General features: G+C 48.5%; 1 long non-coding RNA gene across 1 annotated transcript; it reads left to right on the top strand.

The window, feature by feature from the left end:
• The first annotated feature begins 939 nt into the window (after positions 1 to 939).
• LOC311585125 lies at positions 940 to 24,007 on the top strand. Its single transcript, XR_014775108.1, has 3 exons — positions 940 to 1,294; positions 19,682 to 19,835; positions 23,392 to 24,007. It is a non-coding gene; the product is annotated as an uncharacterized lncRNA (long non-coding RNA).
• Positions 24,008 to 25,572: the final 1,565 nt, after the last annotated feature.

Genomic DNA, 25,572 nt, shown 5'->3' with positions numbered 1-25,572 from the left:
TGTGTTTATTCTTCTTATCTTGACCAGTCATACTTTATAGGAGGTGATATAAATGAGTTCTGTCCTGCATGCTGCCCTTTTACCGTGTTTCCATCAAAGTGTCCAGAAAACCTGAGTAAGGTCAAGTCATTCCCTGGCCGCACTCCAGGGTCCCCAGTCACTCAGGACATACCCCAAGTCTGACTACTGGCCAGACCTCAGTGATGTCATCTCATCGCTTTACCCTTCAGAGTCTCACCTGCAGCAGACATACTGCCCACCTCACTGTCTCAGACTGAGCAGATGCTAAGCCACAGCCTTGCTCTTACTGTTCACACTGCCCAGAGTGAATATTCTGCCTGTCTGCTCACAAGGGGTCTTTAAATGTCACAGCAAGTCTTTAAATGTCACTCTCTCAAAGAAGCTTTTAATTTTCAACAAATACCTCCTATGTTTCCTTGAATTCTTTTTAGATTTATATATTTTATTTTATGTGATGAGTGTCTTGAATGCATGTATGTATGTGTACCATGTGTGTGCTTGGTGCCCACAGAGGTCAGAAGAGCATGTCAGATCCCTTGGAACTGGAGTTAGGTGCTGGGAACTGAACCCAGGTCCTCTGTAAGAGCAACAACGGTTCTTAGTCCCTGAGCCATCTTCATCCCAGTTCTTGTTATAATAATTTTCCCCTTTATATTTTATTTTGTAAAAAAGATAAAAGTGTTTTGTTGAAAGGTATGTTGGTGTACCACATGCCTGCAGTGCCCACAGAAGCCAGAAGAAGGCATCAGATCCCCTGGTTCTGGAGTTAGGGACAGCAATAGCTGCCCTGTGGGTACCTGGAGCCTCTGGAAGAGCAGCCAGTGCCCTTAACCTCTGAGCAATCTCTCCAGCCCCACCAGTATTTCTTTCAGTCTGTGCTCTTGATTGTTTTTCCCCCCTCTTTGTTTTATCAATTACTAACTTGAGATAGAATTTATGTGATGTAAGCAATTCTTACTGGTGGTGAGGCCACTGCTGTCTACGACTGTGGGCTGCAGTTAAGTATTAACTTGAATGATAGTAGAGACAGCACAGGGCATGGTTAAGCCTGAGCTTCTTGAAGTACAGTGCTCAGATGTCACACAGTAGCAGTGTACGTGACTCACAGCAGCAGAGCGAGGTGATAACAGGGACCACACAGGGTTGGAGGGCAAGAGATAGTATCTGAGCAGCTGGACCATAGAGGGACAACCCCAGCTCTGCAGGTGGGATGCTATCTCACTGCTTTGTTATCTCCCTGGGCTAAAAGGAACATCTGGGCTCAGGAGATGATGTAATGGGAGAGGACAGGAGGAAGTTGAAAAAGAAAGGCATGCAGGGGCGTGTTGGGGGACTAGGGAGAGTCCAGGCGCCCTGTGAGCTACCCGCAGAGTCCATGGGCAGCCTGGAGAGCCCACCTTCCCAACAGGGAGCTTTCTGCCCTGCTTCAGCCTCGAACACCTGCCTGCCCTGCTCCTCAGTCTGCTTTCTTGTCCCTGGGCTTCAGTTCTTTGCCTCTGGGAAGAACCCGGACACCTGGACAACCAGCCGTCCGGATGGAGGTAGAAGCCCTCCTTTCTACTTTAAAGATAACACAATCTCCTCAGATTTTATGTAATTCTGACTGTGTTGGGATAGAATTTAAATCTTTTTTGTTTCTGTTTTCAAACAAACCTTAGAGTTTTAAATGCTTAGACATCATCCATTAGCACTGGCTTCAGTCACAAGGGTGAACGTGACAGATGCAGCCATATTTCATTTTCTGAAGTGAGCTGATGAAAGGTACACGGTAACAGTCTTAAAATGAATGAAAAATCTCATGATACACGGGATGGTTGAGTCACAGATTCTCTCATTCGTAAGGATGCTTTCACTTACTCAAGTTGTTTTGGGCTTTTTTTATTTTATCTTGGTTTTTTGTTTTTGTTTGTTTGGGTTTGTTGGTTGGTTGGTTTGGTTGGTTTTGGGTTTTGGTTTTTTGTTTTGGTTTTGGTTTTTCGAGACAGGGTTTCTCTGTGTAGCCCTGGCTGTCCTAGACTCACTTTGTAGACCAGGCTGGCCTCAAACTCACAGTGATCTGCCTGCCTCTGCCTCCCAAGCGCTGGGATTAAAGGTGGGCGCCACCACGCACGGCCTTTATCTTGTATTAAGACTGAAGATGTTATGTAGGTGGATAAAGGAGAGATGGAAACAAAAGTGGAGTAGGAATGAAGATGGAGTAGGTCATGAGAATGACATAGTCAACCGAGTTCAGGTCAGAAAGGAGCCTAGAAGCTGTCCAAGTTTTGTCCAAGACCACCCTGCCCCAGGCCAAGGGTGAGGGTACTGGTCTAGCTGATGTCATAGGTGAGGGTGCTGGTCTAGCTGATGTCATAGGTGAGGGTGCTGGTCTGGCTGATGTCATAGGTGGTCTGCTGATGTCATTGGTGAGGGTGCTGGTCTGCTGATGTCATTGGTGAGGATGCTGGTCTGGCTGATGTCATAGGTGGTCTGCTGATGTCATTGGTGAGGGTGCTGGTCTGCTGATGTCATTGGTGAGGATGCTGGTCTGACTAATGTCATAGGTGAGGGTGCTGGACTGCTGATGTCATGGGTGAGGATGCTGTCTGGCACAGGAAATGCGCTCTGTGGAGACCCATGCCCTAGCCCACGTCTGAGCCCATGTCTACCCATGGGCAGAAACAGGTAAAAGAGCCTTACAGCCCAGACTGTCTCCTGCATCACCTAATGGCAAGGCAAGAGTCACAGGATTGAAACTGCATCCTGGTGCCACCTCTCCCTGTTCCTGGTACCTTTGCTACCTGTTCAGTGTCTCCACCAGACTGTAAATGACTCAGGCTTCATGCTGCTATTCCCCACCTCAGCTCCACACACCACACACCCTCCTGGCTTGGTCTCTGCGTGCTGCTGAGCTCACGCTTAGCTCTCCTATGTTAGCAGAGAAGGTGTGGAGGGCCCACTGGCCAGCCTGAGGCAGCTGAGCATGCTCCAGATCCTTGAGACACTCCAGGGAGGAGCCCTTTGGCACCGCACTCTCTTCTGCAATGGCTGACAGCATTTAGCTAAGATGACTTATGTCCGCTCCTGTTATGGACAGGGTTAGCCCTTCTGTAGTCCTATATTAAAATCCTGCCCCTGGATATTTCATATGGCTGCATTTGCAGATTAGCCTCTGAGGAAATGACTAACTTAAAACAAGATCCTGTGTGAGCACAGTCCTTGGAAGTAGAAAAAAATGGAAGTGCAGGACAGCAAGCGAGCTGTCCATCCCAGCTTTGCCAGGTGGAGGACTGTGAGGTCCATGTCAGCCTAAACTACAAACAAGACCCAGCTTCAAAAGAAAAAAAAAAAGCACAGAAGATGGGTAAAAGTACAGAAACAACCCTGCAAACAGCAAAAGAGTACCTGGCATCGAGGTCCCATGGCCTTACTTCCAGCATCCAGAATCCTGAGAAAATTAATTTTCTTGCTTAAGGAGCCCTAGGAAGCTACTGAACTGACGCAGCAAGCCCACACATCAAATAGAATCCACCGGAAGCTCTGCTACCCTCTCCATCCCAGTTCTGTGTTGTGTTCCTCAGTCCTGGCCCTTCCTGTGTCTGCTACTGTCGCAGGCTGAGAAAAGACCCCAGAACTTACTAATGTTACCTTATATGGTGAAGGCACTGCAACTATGCCTGAGCTAAGGGCCAGACAGGAAAATCGCCCAGAGAACACAGAATAACCACAGGGTTCTATGTGCGATAGGAAGGAGATAAAAGGAGGGAGTAGGAGATGCGATCATGGAGAGCAAGGGTTGCAGTGATGGGAGGGAGGATGGCGTGGGCCAAGGAATGCCCGCGGCCTTTCTAAACTGAAGAGGCCAGGAACGAGGGCTCATCTCCCGGCGTACAGGGAGAGCCAGACCTGCTGACGCCTCTGCTGTAGCCCACTGAAGCAGAGTTGAGGCTTGTAATTTCCAGAGCCACACGCTCATACATTTGATCTGTTTTAAGCCACTACATACAAAGTGAACAATTCCAACTCTTGTAGCCTAGCTTCTGAATTCCCTGAGAACCTAGTCCAGACCACCGAAACAGTGCTAAGAACTGTGTCCTAGCCATAGCCATGGTAGCCTGGTTTGGGATCTCTGCCTTACACCCTCACCTCTCTATGATCTGGGTGTTCAGATACGTTGAGAATTTTTCTCTCTCCCTGTCTTTACCACTGGGGTGCCGCCTGCATACCACACTGAAAACACTTGCCACGCCTTGAGATGGGCAGAGCTAACTTTTGAGTGGTCCCCCTCTGTGCAGCCCTTACACATGGTTTTGGTTTTATTTTTGTTTTAACAAAGGCTTGTTTTATTTTAATGACTGATCCTGGGGAAGCATCATTTCTTGGTCTCTTCCTCCTTGGCCTGGAGGTGCTCCTCCCGGTGCTAGCGTGCTTCCTGGGTCTTAGACCTGTGAGCCTCAGCCTGGTCAGCCAGGAACTTCTTGGGCCTTCAGCTTGTGGCTGTGCTCCAAAATAACCGCTTTAAAAAAAAAAAAACACATTCCCTTTGACTTTCAGGTACCAGCTGGGAGGCATACAGTGGTCAATCTTTGTAGATTGGCTGTATCTCTTCAGGAGCCGCAGCATCCTCATCCTCATCCAGGTCACCTTCTCCAGCATGTGGGTGTTGACAGTACCCTTCCGCTTCCCTATGCCCATACCTCTGCCCTTCCGTTGAGCCAAAGTGTTTTTCCAAGCCAGGAATGGACTCTTCCCCCTACCCCTGAGCAGAGGACACTAGAGCCAAGTCTGTAGCCTGAGCATACTTAATGGCTATGGACACAGCAGCAAAAGGCTACCATTAGACATTGTTAATGCCCTTTAAGGGCAAACTACAGTTCAGTGTGAGGTGTCACAGTAAGAATGCCTCCATTTGATGTGCACATGACCAAAACTATGCAAAACATGTATTGAGTACTAAGAAACATGGGAAAGGTCCTAATGTTGTGCAGCTTGTTGCAATATTGTTTTGCCTTGTAACAAAAACTGGTGGGCCATCCCTTCTAAGTTTCTGGTTTGAAACTAACATATGAGTATAGCCCTTCACTTGGCCAGTGTAATCTGTGCTTTGTAATCTTTGCTTTTAAAAATAGCCTTCCAGAATCAGCCCAGGTGGCACACCTCTTTAATCCCAGCACTCAGGAAGCAGAGACAGGCCTGTCTGTATCTGTCATTTTCAATTTTTAAGGATTATGGAGTCCACAGAAGATGGGTTGTATTATGAACCTTTTTATGGCCTGGGAAACATTTTCTCAAGCTGACCTCCAGAAAGATCTATATCTCCATCCACCATGCACAAAGCCCCTTCCTGACTCTGGCCAACAGGAAGATAAAGTTGTTCATTGGGAACAGTAACCAGGCAGGGATAGGTTGTTTCATTTACAGCCTGTGACTCCCAGGCACTTACTTTGCAATGTGCTATTGGGAAATGTATGTTCTTCCCTATGGCTTGTCTGGGTGCCTTTATATACCGAGTGACAGTCACTGTGGGCATGTGCTGCCTTGTTGAATAGTAAATACCCAGGATCTGACATTAGCCAGGATCCTGTTCTCAGTGATGAGGTCATGATTTTATTGGCAGTGGGAAGATTTTAGATTTTGTACTTTATACAGAACTCTCTCTTCCGTGGGAAAGGGAACATGTTTAACATCTGTAGATAACCTCATCAGTGTGTCCTAGTCAGTCATCACTCTGTGGGAGACCCAGGCCATGTGATGCAGACAGAGAAGCATCAGGCATTTCCCGTCTTCCAAAAGCTCACCGTGCGGTGTGTAGCACCATGCCATCCAATATGGCAGCCACATGAGCCAGTGAACACTTAAAATGTGGCTCTTCTGAGCCAACGTTGTCTGTAAGTATAAAATGCACACTTAATTATGAAAGCTTTGTATTTAAAAAGCATAAAATGTGGGGGTCAGAGATGTGGCTCGGTGGTTAAGAGAATGTGGTGCTCTTGCAGAGGACCTGGACTTGATTCCTTGCACCCAATGCTGGCTCACAACCATCCGTAACCCCAGTTCCAGAGGATCTGGTGCCTTCTGAGCTCTGCAAAGGGGAGGCACACAAGTGGTATAGAAGAAAGGCAAAACACTCTTATACATAAATAAAGCCACAAAAATTAAGAAAACTTTAAAGCAAAACGCACAAAATGTTTTGTCATGACATATCCACTGCTAGGGAACCTAAAGCAGAAAGATTATTAGTTAAAGGTCTAGGCTAAAGAAGGGTTCAAGGGGCTGGAGAGATGGCTCAGAGGTTAAGGGCGCCACCTGCTCTTCCCGAGGTCCTGAGTTCAATTCCCAGCAACCACATGGTGGCTCACAACCATCTATAATGAGATCTGGTGCCCTCTTCTGGCATACAGGGGTACATGCAGGCAAAACAATGTATACATAATAAATAAATATTAAAAAAAAAAAAAAGAAGGGGTTCGAGGCCAACATAGGTGACGTAATGAAGCCCTGTTTCAATTTAAAAAAAAAAAAGACAAGGGACCTGGGATGCATGTGGCACTATGTAATATGTCTTTTTTTTTTTTTCCTTTTCTCTTTGGTTTTTTGAGACAGGGTTTCTCTGTGTAACCTTGGCTGACACTTGGACTTGATTTATAGACTAGGCTGGCCTCAAACTCACAGAGATTCCCCCTGACTCTGCCTCCCTAGTGCTAGGATTAAAGGTATGCACTACCATGCCCGGCAATTTTTTTTAAAGCAATTTGTAATATACAGTCAACCAATAAAACTGCAGTGTTAGAGGGTAAGAAAGTAAGGTTTGTTCTTGAATTCCCAGAAGACTTTGAAGTTGGTCTGGAGAACAGGAAGCCCTGAGAGTGAGCTAGAAGTTCGTGACCATACTGAATACTCACGGGGTTGGGGATGTCGTGACCATACTGAATACTCACGGGGTGGGAGTTTGCGGGGGGGGGGGGGGGGGGGGAGGGGGGGGCAGGTGGAGGGAGGGCAGATCTGGATCTGATTCCTACAGTGACCTCAGCCTACTTACATAAACTCAGAGCATGTGTGGGTGTGTCTATAAATGCAAGGAAGGACACCTAAGGTCACTTAGTTGTCATGTGATTTAAAAAATCAATGGCTTTGCCATGCTTAGCTGTAGGAACCAGGCTGCCTGCCTGTCTTGCTGTTTCATGTCCTGTTTCTAGCAGCTTCCATGTCTGTGTTTATCTTGGTTAGCTAGTCGTGTTTACTGCTCTGAGAACGCGCCCCTCCCTTCCTCGAGACTTTTCCTCCTGTGTGCGATTACCTCTTGAGGGATTTCACCTGGGAGGAGGATTCCTGTTTTGCGGCCTATGAGAAGGCTCTTTGGCACTCTGAAGAAGAATAAACTGCTGCCGCGGCTGCTGCTGCTGCGGCTGCTGCTCTCTTAGCACAAATGACCCACAGTGTTATTGTGTGTGTGTGTGTGTGTGTGTGTGTGTGTGTGTGTGTGTGTGTGTGCGCGCGCGCACGAGTTAAATCCGCAGTCCCTCGCCCTCGACTCGGTACCGCAGTTGCGCAGGTGCCACACTTAGCTTACAATCAGTGGGCTGCAAAGCACTTTGGCGTCTGGAGTCCTAGTCCTGCTAGTGAGCCTCACCTGGGGATAGTTTGGGCTCATTGAAGCCAGGTGAAGTACAGCGACAGCTAGGCAGGGGTACAGTGATCAGACAGGGTGAAAATCAGGGAAGCACAGCATCCCTGCAGAGCAAACCAGATGGAGCAAACCAGAACGCCAGCTCCAGCAGCCCAGGAACCCACCACCAGAAGACCAGCATCCACATGTCAGGCAAGGGGGCCCAGAACAGCACCAGCTGTGCTTGGAGAGTTCATGAGCTGGGTACACAGTGACCACCACAGCAGAGGTCAACAGCTTTCCCCCTCTGTCACCCCAGGGAACAATCAGAGCCAACCACTGCTGTCATCAAGACCTCAAGCCTGACCCACAGAGAGAGACAGAGACAGAGAGAGAGTGAGTGTTTGAGCCACCAACTTACAAGCCTTTCTGTGTCCTAAAGCCATCGGAAGACTGAGCCAAATCCTCTCCAGACCAAAATTCCAGAGTCCTTTGGGTGTTTTCAAAAGTACAGATTGTGACTACCCCTCTCCAAAAGAGGTTACATTAAAATTCAGAATGTTAGCCGGGCAGTGGTGGCTCATGCCTTTAATCCCAGCACTTGGGAAGCAGAGGCAGGCAGATTGCTGTGAGTTTGAGGCCAGCCTGGTCTACAAAGTGAGTCCAGGACAGTCAAGGCTACACAGAGAGACCCTGTCAGAAAAAAAAAGTCAGAATGTTAGTTCTTCTCTCTACACTCTTTTGATTTGAGAAGTTAACCAGTAGGTGACTACTTTTAATGCTCATGAGTTCATAACAGTACCAGTGCATCTAACTGGATGGCTGTTCTTGGTTTAACTTTTTTTTTTAACATTTATTTGGTGTGTGTGTGTACATGTGATGTGTGTCAGGGGGGTATGTGGTGTGTGTGCATATGTGGTATGTGTGTGATTTGTGCATGCTTATGTGGTGTTTGTGTTTGTGTCTTGCGGTGTGTTGCGGGAGGGGGGGTTGTGGGGGGGGCAGGGGGAGGACAGATCTGCATCTGATCCCTGCACTGACCTCAGCCTACTTACGTAAACTCAGAGCATGTGTGGGTGTGTCTATAAATGCAAGGAAGGATTTCTTTGGACAACTTGGAGTTCCTTCTCTCCCTCCACCCTCTGGGGTCTGAGGAGAGATAAGCTCCCTTCCTCTCACCCCACCCCCAGCCCCGTCACCAGCCCTGTTTGCTTGTTCAGAGGATTTCAAAATCAAGGTGATGAGTGAGGGATAGTTGGATAGGGAGGTAAATGGGGGAGGTGGACAGTAGCGACACAGACATCTCATTACATCTGCTTACATTTAAATCCCAAGTAGGGGGGCTGGAGAGATGGCTCAGCGGTTAAGAGCACTGACTGCTCTTCCTAAGGACCTGGGTTCAATTCCCAGCACCCACATGGTAGCTCACAACTGTCTGTAACTCCAAGATCTGACACCTTCACACAGACATACATACAGGCAAAACACCAATGCACATACAATAAAAATAAATTAATTAGTTAAATCCCAAGTAGGGAGATGGGAAATCTCCCCAACTTTCCTTCCTTCTCAACATGGAGCCAGACTTCCTCAGAGCAGAGGACAGGAGGAGTAAGCGGCACGGCCACTGACCTCATGGGACAGAGAGTGGCAAGGGGGCACGGCCACTAATCTCGTGGGACAGAGAGTGATAAGGGGACATGGCCACTGACCATATAGGATGGGCCCAGGGAACTAGACGAGTGAGTGGGGATCACAAGGGCCACATGAACACATTGATGTAACTTTTAGTTAATTAAAAAGAATGTTTCCACCTGTACCACCTGTAGGCAGGAGGCTGAGACAGGATGATTTCAAATTCAAGACTAGTCTGGGCTGCTTAGAAGCTTCCCGTCTCAAAAAGGAAACAAGTTTATTTGCTTGTTTGTTGTGGTAGTGGGGCTTGAGCCTAGCCCCCACCCCCTCCACCCCCCCACCCCCCCACCCCCCCCGCAAAACTTTCTCTTTCTTTGAGTGTCTGTATGTGTTTGAGACAAAGTTAGGGTTATTTATGTCTGGCTGCCCTGGAACTCAATATGTAAACCAGGCTGTCCTCAAACTCACAGGAATCCACCTGCCTCTGCTGGGATTAAAGGCCTGCACCACCATGACTAGACTTCCTCGTCACTCTTCCTTTGAAACCAGTTCTTTCTAAATTTCTTAGCCTGGCCTTGAATGCCTGATCTGCTTTGGACTGCGGACTAGCTGGGACCACGGGTTTTACCACCGTGCCTGGCTCCCAAGTGCACTCTTTTGTCAGATCCCAGCACTGTAAGTGCAGACTGAGGTAGGGCCACCTTCCCGGCTGATAGATGTTCCTGCCGCCTGCCTCCTTTTTTGTTTGTTTGTTTGTTTTTTAATATATTTTATTAATTTATTCATATTACATCTCAATCGTTATCCCATCGCCTCCTTTGTTTTTAGGACTCGTGTAGAAAAGCAAAGCTTGAGCCAGGCAGTGGTAGCACACGCCTGTAATCCCAGCACTCAGGAGGCAGAGGCAGGTGGATCGCAGTGAGTTCGAGGCCAGCCTGGTCTACAAAGCAAGTCCAGGACAGCCAGGGCCACACAGAGAGACCCTGTCTCCAAACACCCTCCCCCCCCAAAAAAGAAAGAAAAGTTTGTAAAAGAGGACAAGTTATTGCCCATGAGAAGTGTAAGAAGAATCAGCCCAGCTCCTAACAGTACAACCTAGAACAGGACCATCGAGCCATCTCCAGTCTCCATCTGGTTGTGCTTATGGTAGAATCTAAATAATGCTCACCTGGTCATAGTGGTGGTGCTGTGAGAAAATTGCTAAGCAAGACTCATGGCTAAGCCGTCTGTGCCTGTTTGTTTTTGCTTGGTTTTTGCCACAGCAGAGGTGGAATGTATAGTCTTACATGTGGTAGGCAAATCTCTGCCTCTTTCTCATCTTGTTTTATACTTTGAAGATGCCCAGGTGGTCCTTCGGCTCACTCTGCAGTGAGGGTCAGCCCTGAAAATTCCATCCCGAGTAGCTGGACCGACAGCCTGTTCCTGCAGGCCAAGGCGCATCGGCACGTTGAATAAGCACAATACACGCCTCCAGCCTGTCCCGCTTCCTTGAAGCTGACCTGGGCCAAATCCAATACCAAACCACCTAGTTCACATTTTTACTTCAACACCAGAAAAGCCTTCCAACCTAGCACATTCAGAACTGAATTCTACTTCCCACCACCCACCCCCGCCCCCACCCCCACCCCCACCCCCGCCCCCACCCCCACCCCCACCCCCACTCCCACCCCCACCCCCACCCCCAGCCTTTTTGTCTCATCTTCCTTGCTGCCCTCGCAATGGCATCCATTTTTCCCTCTCTGGCCAAAGCCAGACAGTGACTCCTCCCCAAATCCAGGGCCTCTGAACTCCTCCTTCAAATTTCATAGGCTTTCTCCCCTCCTCCACCCCCACCCCCCACCCCCCACCCCAACTGCTGCTGCCCCATGGACCCAAGTCACTGCCTTCCCTCCCAGGGATCACTGCAACAACTTTCTAATTAGTCCTCCCCCCCACCGCTCCCTCATTACAGGATCCCTCTAAAGCTTTTGGCAACACAGCAGCGGTCCACTGCTCAGAACTTCTTGGGGCCTCCCAGTGTGTAGTTAAGGTCCTCGGAGTGGCCTTGTGTATGGCCAGACTCTCTGGTCACCTGCTGACCCAATGTTTCCTGTGCCTCACCCCCCCCCTCAGGTGTTGCCATGGCTGCCCCTCACCCTTAGTCTTTGCAGATGCCCCTCTCAGTGAACCACACACCACGAAGGGCACTTGTTACTCTTTTGCCTCTTTTTTTTTTTTTTTTTTAAGATTTATTTATTTAAGTATACAGTGTTTCACCTTCATGTATGCCTGCCCACCAGAAGAGGGCGCCAGACCTCACTGTAGATGGTTGTTGAGCCACCATGTGGTTGCTGGGAATTGAACTCAGGACCTTTGGCAGAGCGGGCCTTCTCTCCAGCCCCTCTTTTGCCTCTTTATCTGTCAATAGGACGTTGATTTGTCTTCATTGTCAGGCCTCACCAGCTAGAAGCTCCCCAGGGCACAGGTGTTTTCTGCTTAGCTCAGTGCTTTCCCAGCACAGTAGCCCTAACCCTCAGCCTGTGTGTGAAGCCTTTAAGAGAGCACGGTGTCGTCGACGTCCTTAGCCATTGTTAGTGTTCTCTTCCCTTCTCCCGTTTCTCTTTTCAGAAGCCACCTCTAAAGAGCTAGTGACCAACAAGCAAGCAGGACTTGCCAGGTTTTCTTTTGGGGAACAATTTTAGCATTTGTCCGTGAGCCTAAACATCTCAGATGGGTTCAATTGAATGAAAGTTGGCAACTACAGAACAGAAAATGAAGAGCTTGTCAAAGCTGTGGTTGGAAAACAAAAAGTGACCCACCCAGTCATCAGTGAGCACATGAATGTGAGGAAGGGCCAAGTGACAGTATCTGTTTCTTTGTTTACTAGTTCAAACCCCTTAAACATGTTCTTTCACGTTTTTATTTTTGAGCCAGGCATAGTCCCCCCCCCCACCCCTCCCGCCAGCATTTGCGTAGCACAGACAGGCAGACCTCAGTGATTCCAAGGTCATCCTGGTCTACGCAGTGAATTACCACACAGCAAGAGACTCTGTTTCAAACAAACAAAAAACAAATGATCTTATGTGTAGGAGAGTTTTGCCTGCATGTGTGCACCACATGCATGCAGTGTCCGGGGAGACCAGAAGGAGACGCAAGATGCCCTGGGAGTTACAGGCAGTTAGAAACCACCATGTGAGTGACAGGAACTGAACGTGGTCCTCTGCAGCAAGTGCTCCCAACTGTTGCTCATCTCTCCAAACCTAAGAATGCTTTTTCAGGTTTTGTTTTGTTTGTATTTATTTATTTGGGAGAGGCAAACTTGGTGTCTAGAGAGGACACAGGCAGAGGGCAGCTGTGGCAGGAAGCATTCATTCCACAGATTGCTTTCAGTTTACCTTACGTCTTCAAAGATAGAAAAAAGGGAACACCAACATATTAGAATCCCAGATAGGGCTGGTAAGATGGTGCAGCAGGTGCTTTTCATGCAGACCTGATGAGCTGGGTTCAGTCCCCAGAACCAGTTCCACAAAGCTGTCATCTACACATGCATGTGGCACATGGACACACACACACACACACACACACACACACACACACACACACGATGAGCTGGGTTGAATCCCCAGAACTAGTTCCACAAACTGCCATCTACACATGCATTGTGGCACATGCATTCACACACATGCACACACACAAACACACACACACACACACAGATACACACACCTGATGAGCTGAGTTCAATCCCCAGAACCAGTTCCACAAAGCTGTCATCTACACATGCATGTGGCACATGAACACACACACACACACACACACACACACACACACACACACACACACACACACGATGAGCTGGGTTCAATCCCCAGAGCTAGTTCCACAAACTGCCATCTACACATGCATTGTGGCACATGCATTCACACACATGCACACACACAAACACACACACACATACACACACCTGATGAGCTGAGTTCAATCCCCAGAACCAGTTCCACAAAGCTGTCATCTACACATGCATTGTGGTACATGCACATACACGCACATGCACACACACAAGTATGCTTACACACTAATAATAATTTAGAAAACGTGTTATGCGTAGACATGTGTGTCTGCATGTGGGTGTGTGCAGGTGAGTACAGGGCCATGAAGAGGCCAGAAGTATTGGATTCCTGGATCTAGAGTTGGAAGCCACTGTGGGCCACCTGAGGCGGGTGCTGGGGACTGGGCTCCATTTTTCACTTTCCCTGCCCACACATTCATGTTTCTGAGGGTCTTCACTTAGGTTTTGGCTGGTCTTCCTGTGTGTCTAGATGCTCCTGCAGATTGAGATGGTCATGGAAGCTACCCTACCCCCAGAACCGGTCCAGGGATAAGGACGTGCAAGTGCAAAAACCTTAGGAGGGATGAACAAATTCACGAGACAAAAAGGCCAGGTTCCTGTCTTCATTCCTTATAGTCCTTGGCAGTGTCTTGATTTTACAGATGAGAGGGCTGTGTGGAGCAGCTGGACCGCTTCCAGGTTGCCACTGGGAATGCTCACCTTGGAAAACAGGCAGTTTCCTACAAAGGGACTTATGACGTTGTGGCTGAACTCTTTAGCTGAGACTGAAATCCTCTCGCTGCTGCTTTGTCTGCACATAAGCTTGTGTGCCCCAGAGAAGCAGTCCTTCTACACCGACAGTCCCGCAGTCTAGCCACAGCCCTCCTAATGGCATGACACCTAGTTAAAAGAACCTTTATTCTCCTGCCTGAGTTGTTGTCTGGGAGACTTACTGTCTCCTTCTGCTAGCCTAGGCCTAGTCCTGGAAGCTTCTAGTCTTCGTACAGTCTAACCTAGGCCTAGAATGTTTTAGTCTCTAAGACTTATTGCTTAATAAGCTCACCCTTACTTGTTCTTTCTGAGCTCATAGCTGGCTAATTCAACTCAGCTGTTCTGGCTCAAACTCCTCTCCCAGCTGATTTATTTAATCTGGCTTCTCTCTCAGCCCAGAATTGCTCCGCTTGGCCTCAAACTAACTCAGCAATCTGCTCTAATCTTCTGTCTCCTTCTCAATTTCTGGCTTGTTCAATCTTCATCTGAGTTCTCTCTCTGCAACCCATCTCTCTATTACTGTCCTGGTAAAAACTCTCTCTGTAAAACTGCCTCTTAAGTAGCTTCCCTTTCCTCTCTCTTCTCATGAAAGTTGGGCGTATCCTCTTCTGTCAAATCTCTGATTCGTCACCTTTTCTGCCACTCAGTTAGACATCACTTTCAAACATGGGTGCTTCCTTCAACAAACTAACTTTACCTTCCTTTGGGATTAAAGACATGTACCACTATGCCTAGACCTAAGTTTTTCTTTACCTGATACTTGCTCTATACCAGGCTAGCCTTGAACTCAGATCTGTTTGCCTCTGTCTCCTAAATTAAAGGCGTGTTTGTATTCCAACTGGATGACACAGACCTTGAAGGTGTCTTTGGATGTGATCTCTTGCCAGAGCAGCCATGTTTAGCATTCCTCTACAACGCCTGGTTGGCAGGGATGTCCTGACGTCCTAAATCCCTGCACAGGCCCATCCAGAAGCCCAGCTTGTCCTCCACCCTGGAGCAGGTGGCCATCTTTGCCTGCATGTCGCCTCTCCAGTCCGGACTATCAACTACTGGCCAGCCTCAGTTTTTATGTTCCTCAAAATGATGACTCTACCCATTCAGAACCTATAGACAAGCAGGTCCCAGCCACCCAGCAAGCCTGTCCAATGGTCCTCAACCACTTTGAATCTCAACTTGGAGCGGGACCCTTCTCAATTTTCTTTTCTTCCCCCCACCCTTGTGTCTTTTCATTAGCCCTAGAGTATCCTTGACTTCTCGTCCGTTTTAGTTTTTCCCTTAGTATAATTAATAATTCTTCGTGTGAGACCTCCCTGGTCAGATTATGCCGAGTGCGATGGGCAGAGAGAACTGGCGACTCTGATAACTTCTGGGCGGATGCATGAACTGGGTTGTTCATTCTCCTTGAGCCCCCCCATCACCCCTGCCCCCCTCATCACACACACTGCACCTAGGTCTGTACCTATGTCAGATCTCAGCATGCTTCAGGAGGGCAGGCCCATACCAGAACCCGGGAAGGAAGAAGTTAAGGCCAGAAGAGTGGACCACCGCACTGGACCAGGTCAAGTTCATTTACCCAAGTGTGTTCTCCAGACAGCTCTCCGGCTAGCCTAAGAAGGGAGACCTCAAAGGCTTAGGGAGATGGGAGAGTTGAGTTGGGTGAATCCCCTACACACATACCCTTGGCTATGTTCCAAGGAAAATCCAAAAGCTCCTCTGTCGGGGCTGGAGAGATGGCTCAGATGTTAAGAGTGCTGTCTGTTCTTCCGGAGGTCCTGAGTTCAAATCCCAGCAAACATAACGGTGGCTCACAACCATCTATAATGAGATCTGCTGCCCTCTTTGGCAGTCAGGCATACATATGGGCAAAACACTGTACATATAATAAATACATCTTCAAAAAAAAAAAAAGCTCCTCTGTCACCTTTATAGGTTGGATGTGACTGTAAGAGATGTCACCCAGGAAAGGGGCTTTCTCATCTATTTATTTATTTTGTTTCCTAAGGCAGGGTTTCTCTGTGTATCCCTGGCTGCCCTGGCACTCACTCTGGAGGCCAGGGTGAATTCAGAGATCCACCTGCCTCTGCCTCTGCTTCCCGGGTGCTAGGATCAAAGTCGTATGCCACCACTCCTTAGCAAGTTCTCTCATTTCAATAAGGATGGCAAGATGCCATAGCTTCAGAACCAAAGTGACACATTTACAGAACACGGTGATAGAGACATGCTGCTAATCAGTTGCCTTGGGTCATAAAGGTCTTCCACAAGGGCTAATTGATCATGCTGTCCCTAGGAACGGAACAGCCTGCCTACCATGTTACTCCTTTTATGTTGTGAGAAATTCTAACTCTGGTAGCCGAAACTTTGGCTTGAATTGTTATAGTGGGAAAGCATAGTTCTTTACCTAGGTTCAGAGGTAAGAGGATTTATAGAGTAAAAGGTCTTTATCCAGAGAGTGTTGGCACACCCTAACCAGAGCCTGGAATGTGGGGGAATGTGATTCAGTCTGGCCAAGGCAACACACAATAGAGACACTACACAGAGGAAGGGTCAGGCATGTATGCCTGTGTACCCAGTGTGTACAGTGCCCAGTGGACGCCAGAATAGGGCATTAGATCCTTTGGGGATGGAGTTATGAATGGTTGTGTGTGCTGGGAATCAAACCAGGGTCCACTGGAAGAGCAGCCAGTTTAGCCCCACTCTTACTTAACTTTATCTGCTTCCTTCAAGGCCCAAGAGGTGATGCATCCCTCAAGCCTGGTCTGCGTGGCATGAGGCTCCAACTGCAGCCTGCCAGGTGGTTGGCACTGAGGAGTGTACCAGGTGAGCTGGATTCTGAGTGCAAGCCTGCAATTTGGTGAAAAGATGTTCTCGCTGCTGTTTCCCCTCCCTCCGAGGAGCCACAGAAAGCAGGGGTCAGAGTCTGGGTCCTATTTGTCCTTGGTGCTACTGAGCCCAAACCCCTTTCAAAGCTGGCATGTCCAGCCACCTTTTCCTCCAGCTGGTGTTGGGGGTTGGTCTTGTACACTGTGTGTTCTGATGCTGATTTCTGCGTCCTGCGATCAGGTTGCAGTCAGGCCCTGGGCATTGCCATGATTGTTGAAGAATTTCTTGTATCAATGTTGTATAAGGACTGCTCCCCCATTATCTCTACTTGGCTAATAAAGAAGCTAAAGAGCCAATGACTGGGGAGAGGAAGCAGTAGGCAGGACTGGGGGGTCGCAGGTAAAGGAGGAAAAGGAAGAAGAAGGAGAGAGGGGTTGCCATGAGGCAGGGTGGACGACGAGGAGCTGGCCATGAGGATGGACAGATGGAGCAGAAGGCGGCCAGGCGAGCCTGCGATGGCAAGTCATGGGCACACAGCTAGGAAATAGCTAGACTAGGATAGCCGGGTTAGACTAGAGCAAAAGCTGTCCAGTTATGGTGCTTGAAGCTTAGTAATAAATCAGATAAGCCTCTGCATCAATTATTTGGGAGCTAGAGTGGGCATAGGAAAAAAAACATTATTTCAACAAGCTAGAGTGACCATATCTCCTGGCCTGCCTGGTGCTTTTTGTGCTAAATTCATGAGCATGGGCATGTCTGTGTGTCTGTGTGTCTGTATGTCTGTGTGTCTGACTGTCTGTCTGTCTCTGTCTCTATCTCTGTCTCTCTCTCTCTCTCTCTCTCTCTCTCTCTCTCTCTCTCTCTCTCTCTCTCTCTCTCGTGTGTGTGTGTGTGTGTATCTGTCTCTGTATGTCTTAAGTGTGTGTGTGTGTATGTGTCTCTATGTATCTCTCTCTCTGTGTTTGTGTGTGTGTGTGTCTGTGGTTTGGGTTTTTATTTTGTTTTAAGTTTTTTGAGACAGGGTTTCTCTGTGTAGCCTTGTCTGTCCTGGAGTTGCTTTGTAGACCAGGCTGGCCTCGAACTCACAGACGCCTGCCTCTGCCTCCCCAAGTGCTGGGATTACAAGTATGCACCACTGTGCCTGGCTGCGTATGGTGTTTTAAGATAGACTCTTAGATAGCTCAAGCTGGCCTTGAACTTGCTATGTCGCAGAAGCTGACTTTAAACTCCTGCTCCTCTAGTGCCAACTCCTAAGTGTAACGGCGTGTGCCACTACACCCTGAGAACTTTAGAGAAGTTTAACTCCAGCGAAAAATCTTCAGTTTTTAAAGGGAACAGATAGTGCATATGAAGGTAAATTTAACTCAGAGACGAGGAAGTTCTTTGGGGTTGAACAGCTGTGTGTGTGGAACTTTCGCTCTTTAAAAATATCTTAGGTTTTTTTCTCCCTGTCCTCCACCCCACCTCCCTCCTGCCCTTTCTCTTTATTTTCTCATGCAGAAAACTGATAATTAACTAAGTTTCTAGAAAGCAGACAAAAGATAAAGGCAAGAGAAAAGTACGGTTTCTTCAAGTCTGGAATCATTGTTTGATCTTGTCAAGTTTTACAGCAACACCTTAGGACCGGACAGTCCACACAGGCGACTTCCTTATTGCATCAAAGCAGAGTGGCAAACAGTCAAAGTCCCACAGTCTACAGGCAGTAGGGACGGATAATGATAAGGACATAGGGACGGCACCCATTAGCCGGGCGAGGTGGCACACACCTTTAATCCCAGCACTTGGGAGGCAAAGGCAGGTGGATCTCTGAGTTCGAGGCCAGACACATTGTCCACTCACCTCAGCACGATCTGCTCTGCGGAAACTGATAGGGTCGCAATAACTCTTGTTTTGAGCCTGTGTCAAATGAAAGAGAAACTTCACGTGCAATAAATACCCAGTTGCAGACAGTAGCTAGCCCCGAAGTGTGTGGGGTGAGATCAGGACAAGACCCTTGGAGAGCAGTGCCTGCCCCTGAGGCAGTTGCTTGCAGTCTTCACTGAAAAGGCTGCCCTTTTTCTGAGTTCTAACTCAAAAAAAGCACAACTTTTCCTTTTCCCACCTCAGCATCCTTTCTTTGGATACCAAACTCCTAAGCATGCTTGCCCCACCGCTCTGGGTCTTCCCAATGTCCTCCGGCTACCGTGCACACCTCTGTACCTACTTGTAGACCTAGGGCTAGTCTTTACTCTTCTCCTTTCTGGAGCCCCCACCCCCACCCTCTCCCCACATGCGGTGACCACCAGGACTCACATCTGGCCTGCCCTGCAGTTTTTCTCTCCAACTACTCTAGTAAAGTGGGATTCCTTAAGCTTCCTTCTGGGCCCATTTAAAAATCCTTGGATCAGCTGGGCATGGCGGTGGCATGTCTTTCGTCCCAGTACTGAGGAGGCAGAGGCAGGTGGAGCTCTGTGAGTTTGAGAACAGCCTAGTCTATATAGTGAGTTCCAGGGCTACATAAAAGGCTCTGTTTCAATAAACAGACAAGCAAACAAACACACAAATAGAATTCTTTTAGTGGGGAGAGAGACTGAGAGTCTGCAGGGGGGAACCCTGGTTCTCCTGTACCATATAGACACCTACATTTGCTCTCTGGGGTTCTTGGTGCCTTGCCATCCGAACTACAAGAACCCAGGATGTACAGGCAATAAAAGGTCCAGGGTTGGGGGCTGTAAAGGATTGGTAGAAGAACCCCGAGTCCTTGAGAGACAGCTCTACAGTCCTCCTGCTATCCTGGGCTACTGTTTAAAAGCATTGTCTTCACCTTGGGCTCTTACTGGAAAGCAGTATATTCTTTATGGCTCAGTGTCTGCCTTACAGCAGCTTTGCCTTTTCCTGGCTGAGCAGGCACCTGATGAGCTGAACTGCTTTGTAAGAGGAGGGTGCCTGCTTCCTGATGCAACAGATACAGCAGGTTTTGGTCAGAGTGTCATGACAACTTGAAGGAGGGTGACACGAACAGAAGTCCCCTCCTGACTCTAACAGTTGTCCGTCCACTGTAGGTCTTGGTGCATTTCCCAGGTGCAGTTGCGCCAACCATGGGACAGCTGCCGTTGGAAAGCAGTTTGTCCTTCGGCGCTTCAAGCGGAAGAGACACCTCTCACTTCCTCCGTGTAGGGCCTCGTGTGGAGGCATCAGGTCATCCCTGAGGCACAGGTGAGAGTGACAAGCACTGGCAGGGGCTGTCGCGATTTCTACAGGAAGGGCTTTGGGGTTGCGTGTGGTGGCTTGTACCTGCAGCACTCATGAGCCTGAGGCAGGGGAACGGCATGAGGTCCCGCCAGCCTGGGCTACAGTATGAGAACCCTGTCTCAGGAAATGAGCTATTTTGCATCATTTTACCAAGCTTTAGTGTATGAGTTCTGTTCGAGTTGTCTGATACTTGGGCCTGGGTGACTACAGGGTGAGGAGATTGGGGGCCCAGGGTGTGAGAGCCCAGTGAAAAAGAGCAAGCTGCCCCATGCAACTGGATGACCACGGTTCCAGTGTGGAGAGCTGGGTGGCGGTGAGACAGCAATTAACTCTCTGTAGGGAGTTGAGGGCCCTATGGTAAATTATAAATTAGTTATGTATTCCAAGAATCAGAACTAAAGTAACTAGATCCATCGCTCACAAAAGAAGTAAAAACAAGCAGAGCGTGGGGGAAAAAAGGTAACCATAGCGACCACTTTCTTGGTTGTATGTTGGGCCCCACCCCTCTGCCCCTGTGGGAGAACAGGAAGTGAAAGAGTATGTGGGCCTCACTGTACCCTCTGCTGGGACCAAGCTTTATGGGGCCCCTGGAGTCCTTACGGATCCAAACTGTAGCCAAAGCCTAGAAACGCAAAGAGAGTGAAACAAACATCTGGAGCAAAGTATTCGGGGCCTACCCTCATTTAAAGAGTAGCCAAGGACAGGCCACGGTGAGCCGATGGGAGAAAGCAGAGGCTGATGGGTGGGAGGGAGGAGTCGAGAAGCGGTCAGTGTGCTGGGTCTTGAAAGGTTAAACAGAACGGGAAGTTCCTGGAAGCCAAAGAGGACGCAGTCAGCACCAGGCACCGGAGGCGAGAGACAGGGACTGAAAAGGCCCCTCGTGCTTGGGCGTTAGCCGGGGCTAGACTGTGGTGACTTTTAGGCAGAAGTGAGGGGAAGGAGGGAGGTACACTTCCAAGAACTCAGGCTCTAAATATGAAGAAACGGGATAGGTTGCCAATACAGACCCCCTGCGGGGCTTTTGCTGTTGGGCGCCTATGGCACCATGGAGAAAGAGGAGACGTGGTTGAGAAGGCAGCTGGAAACCAGAGTCTCCTGGAGAAAAGGAAGGGAAGCAATCCAGAGCTCACATGCAGAAACTAATTTTTCTGATTATTTAGAAACTGAGCAAATGCAATAACTCAGCCTGCAAAGTTCTTGCCTTGCAATCATGAGGACCTGGGTTCGATTCCCCTAGAACCCCCGGTTTTTAAAAATGGCCTAAGGCTGGAGAAATGGCTGAATGGTTAAGACAGCAGACTGCTCTTACAGAGGAGCCAAGTTCTAGTCCCATTGTCCTCACAGCCATGTTTAACTCCAGCTCCAGGGGATCAGACACCCTCTTCTGGCCTCTGCAGGCACTTACTCTCTCTCTCTCTCTCTCTCTCTCTCTCTCTCTCTCTCTCTCTCTCTCTCTCTCTCTCTCTCTCTCTCACACACACACACACACACACACACACACACACACACACGAGATAAATAGTCAGTCTTTAAAACAAACCCCCAAACCAGACATGATGGTGATGATGATGAGTGCTTCTGACCGCAGCCCTGGGGAGGCACCCTCACTCTGCACCGACAATGACGCAGAACTCACCTGTTCCCCACTTTCTAGGGGAAATAAATCTTGAAACACTTGGCAATTGGGGGTCCACAGAGAGGAGCTCATTGTATAATAAACACAGTGAACCAAGCTAACCATCCTCTGACGTGGGCAGGAGAGTCCTCCCTTCCTGCTTAGAGGCTCTCACTCACTGTAGCCAACCACACTCCTTGTAGGGCATGGGATGTGCCGCTGCTCCAGGTGCCTGAGACCCCCCCCCCATTTCTGCCTACACAGACCTGAGCCCACTCAGGCCTCAGGCCTCTCTTTCTCTGTTCGGTCCTTCCTAGTGCTGACTGCACAGTGGAATAGAGCCCTAGTCTCCTGCGTTTCCAAGCAACATAGGCTTGGTGGGGTAGGGATGAGAGAGCATAGGCTACCTACGCGGTGCACGCAGGGTCTGCTGTGGGGTGGGGAAGGACAGAAGTAGCCGCAGGACGGGGTCTCTGGCTACAGATGGTAAACGAGGGAGCCAGTTGTGTCCACGCTCTGTGGTGGAACTCCCTGCTGTATGAGACTTCTAACCTTGACCCTATCCTTCAGATCCTTGTGAATGTACAGGGAACCAGGGAGATGCTTCAACAGAACGGCTTAGCATGCAAAGCTTCTAGAGTCAATCCCCAGGGAGGCCAGAAGATGGTGTTGGATCCCCTGGGACTGGAGTTAGGAGTGGATGTAAGCCATCATGTGGATGCTGGGAATCGAACCTGGATCCTCTGGAAGAGTAGCTGGTGCTCTTAAAACTGCTGAGCCGCCTCTCCAGCTCCCTTCCTTTGCTTTTGATGCCCTACTCATTACCACGTCATCCAAGAGTCAGGCTGAGGCTACATTTCTGACCAGTTAAAAAAAGGCCCAGGGACACAATAAAAATGTAAAGAGCCTACATTGGAGGAACAAGGAGCAATTTGTGTATCAGGGAAACCAAAGATGGGTTTTCGGGGCCTTCCCGCGAAAGTACAAGAAGGCTCTTAGGGGTTGAATCTGAGAGGAGTTGCGTGGTCCTCATCCGCTCTGCTCTGCCAGGAATTCCATGAGCCGTTTGGTTGCTTGTCGCTGGTTGAGTTTAGGTTTTGTTTTACTTCAAAGCAGGCATTTAAAAAAAAAAAAACTAGACCAAGTTAAGTTTCACTTATGTTTGCATATTGAGCAAGGCAAAAAGGCCTCTGTGTGTGGTGGGGTTACAGGCTGTAGCCTGCTTCCGTTGGTGTTTCTCTTCCGTCCCTCCTGTCTTTTTGGGTTTGTTTGTTTGTTTGTTTGTTTGTTTGTTTGTTTTTTGTTTTTGTTTTTGTTTTGTTTTTTACCCCCTTTGTTCTTCTTTTTCTTTTTTAAAATCTGTTTTGTTTTGATTTTGGAGTAGTATGCGTTTAAAACCCCTGTTTGATGCTGAGGACCTACCTCAGTGGCAGAGCACACACATTCTAAGCACCAGGCCCCGAATAGGACCCCACATTAACAAACCAAAAAAATCCCAATACCGCAACAGCAAACGTTATTCTGAGGGGTCCAGTGGCTTTCCTGGCTATATATAGCACAAATAAATAAAAAGTCCACCAGCGGCTGACAGATATGGGTCCGGATCTTGCCTGACCCACCAGCCATGTGGACCTTGGTCAATACGCGCTCCTTTATAATCATCAGTTGTTCCCATAATAAAATGGAGATAATAGCACATATTATGGAGTTTTAAGGATTAGAAGGGATTGTTCGTGTAAAACATTAACATTCTGTCCAGATAACATTAATAAACGGTAGACATGACCACCACAGGAAAATGTGCCAGAATCTCACATGTGTTCTTGCTTTCCGTGTTCTGTAATTATTAGAGCCCTGGCTTGTGTTTTTTAATGGTTGGGTTCTATTCTCTCTCCCTTGTCATAGCCTTAACTACCTCAGATGACGTACGTGATGAAGCCCAGCGTGCTTGCTCCTACGTTGTCACCAGAACCACCACAAAGTACAAAGCACTAACGCTTCTAGACCTGACCAGAAACTATGCCCATCGGAGCCCTAGGAGAGGAGCACAGGGCCTACTGGACTCACGGAAGGACCTCAGGGCCCACAGGGTTGTCTCTTCAGCTGACACCTGTGAACAAAAGAACGCAGCTGGAGTACAGGCACGTTAAAGCCCATCTTCACACCTGTTCCTGACCAGGTGTCCCTTCCCGCTGGCGCAGAACTGTTGGGGACAATAGGCCATATGGCCAATGTTCAGCCATCTTGTCAGAGCCTGCACCTTTAAGTCTCTGTTTTTCCTAGAGCTTGCCTTTCACCAGAAACTAGCTGACCCTGTTGTGGGTCGGCAGTTAGACTAAAGACAGATAGAGATGGAGCAACCCTGTTACGATTTAGCAGTTAGACTAGACAAAGAGGGAGCCAGATATCCTGTGTGGCAGGACATTATGACCCTGCCTGGAATTCCCTGTGTTTTGAGAAAAGCCTGCAGCTGGGTTGCTAGAGCAATATGCTTCCCTGCCTTCTGACTTATAAAAGCTGCTGCCTGACTAATAAAGTTGGAGAGCTTGATCAATCAGACTTGCTCTCCTTCTTTGTATCTTGCATTTTTCAACAGGTGACCTTCCTCCCAAGTTTTAGTCAAACCCTGCAGGTCGAGTCACAAAACAAAAAGCAACTTTGAGGGGAGGGCCTCCCCTTGCCTTGTTAACATGAGATCTGAGTTTGTGTCACCCTTTCTTGCTGTTGAATCCAGACACAAGTCAGAGGCAACTGGGACCCCAAGAGGGGAGGGACCATGGACTGCCCCCATCTGTCACTTCTGGGAGAGTAAACACCAGGGTGATGACACATTTGACATCTGGCCTGGGTACATCCTGACCTGGAATCTCAACCCCGGGCAGAAACTGGCTCTGAACATCTCCAAAGAGTCCTGCCCCAAACGCTGTAGCTGTCCGGATCTCCTGGCTCAGCATCAGGGATGTTTCCAGAAAGGCAGAGCCTGTTGCTCCAGCTGGGACTGTGCCACCACCAGGGAGTACTTAAGTTTTGATTTCCCAGCCGTTACAAGAGAAAAAACAGAAACAAAACAAAAACCAGAAAAAAAAATTAAAAACCCTGAAAGTACATTCATTGCCTGCTTGGCTCCAGCCACACTCTCAGTGCAAGGGCAGTGGCTTTTTTCAAAATGTTTCAAAATGTTAATGTTATCTGGACAGTACTAGCAGATTCAAAATCCCTCTGAGGCAGGATAGAAAGATGAGGGCGAATGAAGGGACCATGGGAAACGAATGAAACACAAATCTAGTTATGGCTCCTGTTGGCTGCAAACCAGAAACAGCAGTACAAGGAAGTCTGCTCGGAGACACAAAGACAACGTTCCCTTCCCAAGAGATCTCAATCAGGGGCGTCCAAACCCACAGGTGGCCTGTGCTGGGGCCAGAGTGTTCATGACTCTTAAGTTTAGCTGACTCAGCTCTCTCCTCTCCTCCTTAAGCCTGAATAATGAACCCCATAAAACTATCTAAAAGTCCATTTACAAATAAGAAATTCTTTCAGATAAGAAAAATCACTAAGCTGACCCATGTTTTCTGACTTTTTTTTTTAAAGATAGAGTTTCTCTGTGTAGCCTTTGGCTGTCCTAGAACCACACTGTAGACCAGGCTGGCCTCGAACTCACAGGGATCTTCCTGCCTCTGACTCCCAAGTGCTGGGATTAAAGGCATGGGCCACCACTGCCTGGCTGCTTAGCCGGCCTCCTTGTAGAACCCAGGACCAGCAGCTCATTGATAGAACCACCCACTTTGGGCTGGACCCTACAGCTGGATCTTATGGGGGCACTTTCTCATCTCAGGCTCCCTCCTTTCAGATGACTCTGCTGTGTTAAGTTGACATAAGACTGGCCAGCACACAAGCCTTCATCACGTCAAGAGGGTAAGGAAGAGGCCAGATGTTTGCCATTTTATTACCTATCTGTGGCTCCTTTCCCTGTCTGTCAGAGATCTGCCTGGCTTTTATCCTCTCATCCTTGTAATGAAAGGGGCTCCTTCTCTTCATTAATTTAGGCTACGGCTGCCATGGGGTATTCTTAGGCCTTTCTTGTCAACA

The sequence above is a fragment of the Acomys minous genome (genome assembly GCF_964271855.1).
Source record: "Acomys minous genome assembly, chromosome: 15".
Lineage (NCBI taxonomy): Eukaryota > Metazoa > Chordata > Mammalia > Rodentia > Muridae > Acomys > Acomys minous.
The sequence above is the reverse complement of the archived record's forward strand: the minus strand, read 5'-3'. Positions and strand labels throughout refer to the sequence as shown.